The sequence below is a fragment of the Chiloscyllium plagiosum genome, chromosome 18 (genome assembly GCF_004010195.1).
Source record: "Chiloscyllium plagiosum isolate BGI_BamShark_2017 chromosome 18, ASM401019v2, whole genome shotgun sequence".
Taxonomy (NCBI): Eukaryota; Metazoa; Chordata; class Chondrichthyes; order Orectolobiformes; family Hemiscylliidae; genus Chiloscyllium; species Chiloscyllium plagiosum.
In genome coordinates this window covers 47,328,575-47,334,574 of record NC_057727.1, presented here as the reverse complement: position 1 = coordinate 47,334,574, position 6,000 = coordinate 47,328,575, and the positions used below count along the sequence as shown (strand labels likewise).

Below are 6,000 nucleotides of genomic sequence, written 5' to 3'. Positions count from 1 at the left end.
TCTGACCTGTTCCCACAACAGTGAATATGTTATGTCACCAAAACATTAGTTCAACCCACTCCAACTGTGGTGTATCTGAAAGTGATGGTGTAATTTGGAATGAGTTCAATTGAAGTAGAGGTTTTAAATTAGCCAAGATATTAGAAATAAAACACTCCCACAAAATGTAATTTATGATTTCCAAAGAAGTTTATTGCCTAAATTTGAATGGATTGACTTTCAAAATTGCTAACTGCCTTAGTGGTGCTTCTTGTTTCCATATTTTATATGAAAGCCTGCAGGAACCCTTACTGCTGCCAATTACCATCAAAGATCAGCTTGACCTTGATCACTAGAATGATAAGGTTCAGCATGCAATCTCATGCTGAGTGGCTGAAGTACCACGGTACAGTTTCAAGTACATAAGTTGCAATTTGTGTAAGCTATGTGTTCACACAGCTAGGAAAAATGACAATATCTGTATGTGTACTTATGTATTATGGAAATATGCAGCAATGTGTTTGTGATGGAATTCCAGCAATCACTCTGGAACGTACAGTTATTTCTTCAGAGCATGATCTCAAGCCATGCAAATATTCCTCTTGTATTTATTACATTTGTGCTTATGATCCTTTTAATCATTGTAAGCCTGTAGAATAGACACAGAATTATAAATAATCACTACAGTTTACAATGTTAAGTTAAGAGAACGTCATTAGGCTTAGTTAAGGATTTGGTTGCTGTTTCAGTCATGGTTTCAACAAATCCAGCATTTCATAAATTCAAATCTAACAAAGTCTTTTGAAGTGGACTCAGATATACTGAATTTCTGACGTGGCTGATCTCGCTCAAAGGATCTGCATTATCCTCAACATCAAAGTAAATAAAAGTATCTACCGCAAAATGCTCTCCATTAAACCCCAGCAATTGCTCATGTCACTGGGATACGTGTGTTAATAGGAGTTTAGGGACTCACCAAGTACTGCAGCAGCTGATAGCTAAATAAAGGAGGACCTAAGAACAATTGAGAGTCAGGGAGGGCAATAACATTAGAAAGCCATTTTAATAATGTGATTTTATGCCCACACATCAGGGTTTGGGTTCAAAACAGGCTGAATGAGGAGAAGGCAAGGTCAAGAACTGTCTTCAGCCTTGGGTTTATTTACAATACTCTATTATATACCAAAACTAAATTCTAGAATACAGGGTATTCAGACAATTTGCAAGGTATTAACTTTGCTGTTGCACTGTAGAAAGACTACTCTTTCCATAAGTTTCTCTCTTACTTTCTTAACTCCATCCACAATGTGTTACTTAGGTCTTGTGAAGAACACCTCTATGACATCATCAGAAGATTGCTTCAGGGTCCTAAAGTCCTGACACAACACTGCTTCCTGAGCTTTAATTCTCCATTACTAGCATTGATTACAATTTTTATAAATTCTCAAATTAGTCATTTAGATTTCTATGTTTTACATTGAATACATTTATTTTCTTATATCTTCTATCCCTTGCCAAGTCTTTGTATTTAATTATCCGTGTTGATAGGAGATGTCAGGAAAGCATATGACAAGGCTCTGCTGGCTTTCATCCAATCAGCAGAGTTTGTTGGAGGGTCTGGCATTGATACAACTACAGGAAGGCATGGGCTTGTTAGGGTTTTTCTTCTTCTCCATCATAAGCACCTGGAACGGGTGAAGATGTTAATTCAGGAGAAAAGAGTGACAATGTTTGTCCTCAGCACCTATACTACTAAATTCCTAAGGATTTGCTTTAGTGATGTCACATATGGTATATTTTTCAGATGTGAGGTCTTGTTTCTTCTAGTTAAATGCTCTATTGTGCTTTAAGTAGTCAGCACAGTCTGTGGAAAATTCTGCATGAAATGGAACTTGTGCTGTATAATGCTTCTTGAACAATGTTTCTTAAACAATGTTCTAGACTCTGTACCCATAGCTATTTGGACTATTCATTCTAGAGGCAGATCCTCTTTTAACTGATGAAGTTCAGTAATTGATTTATCAAAAATACCAATGACAATTCTGTTGTCAGACTGTTTCCTAGGATTCCATAGTTGCATGGTTCAAATAAAATATGCATGACATTGATCAAAAGATTATACTGGGAGTTGATATCTGCTACTGAAGTGTGATTTTACCAATGCTTGCTTTGTTTGTGAAGTAAAATATTGATCAACACTGTTATGAGGTTGCCTAACCTAGTTTTTTTTCTCAACAATCTGTTGTCTTTGTGTAACGTGATCTGATGTTCTTCCCATTTGGTAAAGACATTTTTAAACTGCTCTATGCTTGTTTTGGTGTCCAAGCCTGAAGCAGTTTAAAATCTTGGGAACTGCACTTTCCTTATTTCCCAAATTTCAACAGATAACAGTCTTCAGCCAATTCAATTCTCTCCACATAATAGCAAGAAATGGTTGGAGGCACTGGGTACTGCAAAGGCTATGGGCCACAACAACATTCCGGCAATACATGAGAACTTGAGCTCCAGAACTTGCCACTCCCCTACCCAAGGTCTTGCAGTACAGTTACGACACTGGCATCTGCCCGATGAGAAAAATTGCCCAAGTATGCCACGTGCACAAAAAGCAGGACAAAACCAACCCAGCCAATTGCTGTTCCATCAGTCTATTCTTGATTATCAATAAAATAATGGAAGGTGTCATCAAGAGGATTATCAAGCAGCATCTGCTCAGCAATAACCTGCTCAGTGATGCCCAGTTTGGGTTTCACCAGGGCCACTCAGCTCCTGACTTCATTACAGCCTTGGTTTGAACATTGACAAAAAAGCTGAATTCCAGAGGTGAGGTAGGAACCCTTGACAGCAAGGCCACTAATGACTGAGTGTGGCATCAAGGAATCATGGTCGCCATACTATAGGAAGGATGTGGGGGCACTGGAACGGGTGCAGAGGAGGTTTACCAGGATGTTGCCTGGTATGGAAGGAAGATCGTATGAGGAAAGACTGAGACACTTGGGGCTGTTTTCATTAGAGAAAAGAAGGTTTAGGGGTGACTTGATTGAGGTGTACAAGATGATTAGGGGCTTGGATCGGCGCAACATCGAGGGCCAAAGGGCCTGTACTGCGCTGTATTCTTCTATGTTCTTCTATGTTCAAATGCAACAAAACCTAGACAATATCCAGGCTTGGGCTGAGAAGAGGCAAGTAATATTCATACCACACCAGATAACAATTAGGCAATGACCATTTTCAATAAGAGACAATCTAACTACCATTCCTTGACATTCAATGATGTCACTATCACTAACTCCCCCATCATCAACATCCTGGAGTTATCATTGACCAGAAATGCAACGGGACTTGCAACATATCCATGGATACTATCAGAGCAGGTCAGAGGCTACAAATACTGCACTGAATAACTCACCTCCTGACTGCCCAAGTGTGTCCATCATCTACGAGGCACAAGTCAGGATGCTGATGGAGTACTCCCCACCTGCCTGGATAGTTGCATCTCCAACAACACTTAAGAAGTTTGACTCCATTCAAGACCAAGCAGCCCGCTTGATTGACACCACATCCATAAGCATTCACCAGCGACATTCAGCAGCAGCAGTGTGCACTATCTTCAAAACGCAAGCTGAAATTCACCAAAAATCCTAAGCTGGCACCTTCCAAACCCATGACCACTTCATCTTGTAGGACAGGAGCAACAGATATATTGGAGCAACACCTACAAGTTCCTCTCCAAGTCACTCACCATCCTAACTTGGAAATATATTGCCATTCCTTTACTGTTGCTGATGAAAATCGAGGAATTCCCTACCTAATGGCATTATGGATTTAACCACTGCACATGGACTACAATGATTCATGAAAGCAGCTCACCACCATCTTCGCAAGGACAACTAGGGATGGCAATGAATGCTGGCCCAGCCAGTGACACCCACAGCCCACAAGTGAATTAAAGACAAAAATTGCTACTGTGTGCATATGATTCCTCTGTGGTTTATCTACTTGTGAGTTATAAGCCACATATTGGCCGGCTTGAAGGATTACAGAACATAAACCAGACATTGATGTATCGGCTTTGATGAAAGATTAAATGTAAGAGCAAGGACAGAGAGAACAGGAGAAATGGATTTAGGCAAAAATCTGTAAGAATGTGAAATCTATTCTCTGAGTCACTGATGTAATCAGCGATCATGTCAGCTTTTACTTTATATTTTACGTGTGGTTGAATGAAAGGTAAATAAAGGAATACAGAAAGGGAGTCGATATACAGGATAGAACCCCTTGTGTGGATTATATACAAAGGGCTGGTGAATGAAATGAACTGTTCCTGTATCGTAATTTCTATTCAGTTCTATGTAAATTACAGTGTGACCTTAGTTTGGAGCTAAAACGTTGAGTGGAATTCAATGCTTGTAGTGGTGTTCATTCACCAGTTTAGACGACCAGTCGCTACTTCACATGGCCATATCTCAAGTCTGCTGTTTGCAGTTGTGGATAGCTGCTCCATTTGACAATTTCCCACTGAACTTTCTTCTGAAGCATGGCATCCCATCTCTGAAAGTGAATGACCAATACAGAAACCCAGTACCAGCTCTCCAGTACCAGCTGTGCTCCCAGGAATGATGGCTCCTGTAGTAGGCCAGAGGCTGAAGATTGTCACTGGAGCTCCTGGATGAAAGATACAGACCTCAAATATACGGCAGTGGCAGCTCCAGATGGAGCATTCAAGTCCTCCCCTTTTTTAAAATAGTCCTGGGAATTTTGCAAATAGTTGCTTTTCCAAGATTGGTATCCCATTAGAAAAGGAAATCCATCTGAGTTCTTCAAAGTTTCCGCAGCAGACTTGACTCTAAAGAAAATTTCACAAGCAAGTCCAACATGTTTCAGATCATTGTAAACTGTTTTTAATTGCTTCACGCTGGAAACAACTTCAACCTTTTTAAAAACGATTCACGATCATGAGCATTCTGTGTTGGTAAGACCGAACAAAACTCCGCAATATTGAAGCATATGGACAAAACCCTGAATTTTGGGCAGAGCCTCGGACTTTCAGAACTTTTAAAAGTAAAAAAGACAGGTGAATTGAGGGTACAGCAAAAACACAATACTGACAGCAAATTTGAGATTGCTATCTGGGACTATTGGTCAGGCTGGAATCTCAATTTGCACTCCTTCTCTAAAAGAACAATTGACTGAAATCAACAGAGAGTATAGGGCCTACAGAGATATTTGACATTCAACATCATTCTCACATACTCTAACCATTGGAAAGCCAATTAATCTCAGAAGAGAACATCGAGAGTACAGTGAAAAGTACAGATTTGGCATGGAGTTAACGGGGCCTATAGCTGACAGCCCCGTATTCACCTGAGAGTGGCTTTGTCAACAATAAGCTTCCCGATGAACAGTTTCCCCATAGGCTTCATCCCTACAAGCAGCTTCAGAACTAAGAGGCTGAACCAAGAACTGAGTACAGGGAAGCCAAACCAAAGGCCTCATCAATACAAAAGACATCCGAGACAGAGGATGCCTACCAGGAGTAATTTGAGCAAGAGCTTCCAAACAGCGAGCCTTTCTGAACTGAGAACACCGGCAGCAAGAACGCCAATGACTGACCCCTCCATGTGGACCAGACACTGACAAACCCGATTGGTCACCGACTCCACCGAAGCCACAAGACCTCAGTCACAACTGGAGATGAAAACGCGCTCGCAAAACCTGTGAAAAGTGAAGGAAATCGGGTGTTCACCAGATAAGTCCAAAGTGCACCTTACTGCATCAGCGGACACAACCCAAACTGAAAAAAAATTAATGCAGGCTCTGGGTATAGCAAGCCAAGATAGCCAGGCACATTTCAAAACCACGTTCCGAATGGTGAGCATGAGCTCCTGAGCTCCCTAAGTTATGGCCTAGCTAGCAGGGAGGGGAGGGCGGGGTGACAGTGAATTGGATCCCTATTGGTAAGAATTCTGATTAAGAGTATAAATTTAAACACTTTTTGGTTTGTGTCTAATAGTGGTACTCTCT

At 40.9% G+C, this 6,000-nt stretch overlaps 1 long non-coding RNA gene across 1 annotated transcript in view; it reads right to left on the bottom strand.

Moving 5' to 3' along the window:
• Positions 1 to 207: 207 nt before the first annotated feature.
• The window catches only part of LOC122559214, a 27,805-nt gene continuing 22,012 nt past the window's right edge, over positions 208 to 6,000 (bottom strand). The window contains exon 4 of the long non-coding RNA XR_006314365.1: positions 208 to 1,664. This is a non-coding gene — a long non-coding RNA (uncharacterized LOC122559214). The remainder of the gene's footprint in view (positions 1,665 to 6,000) is intronic.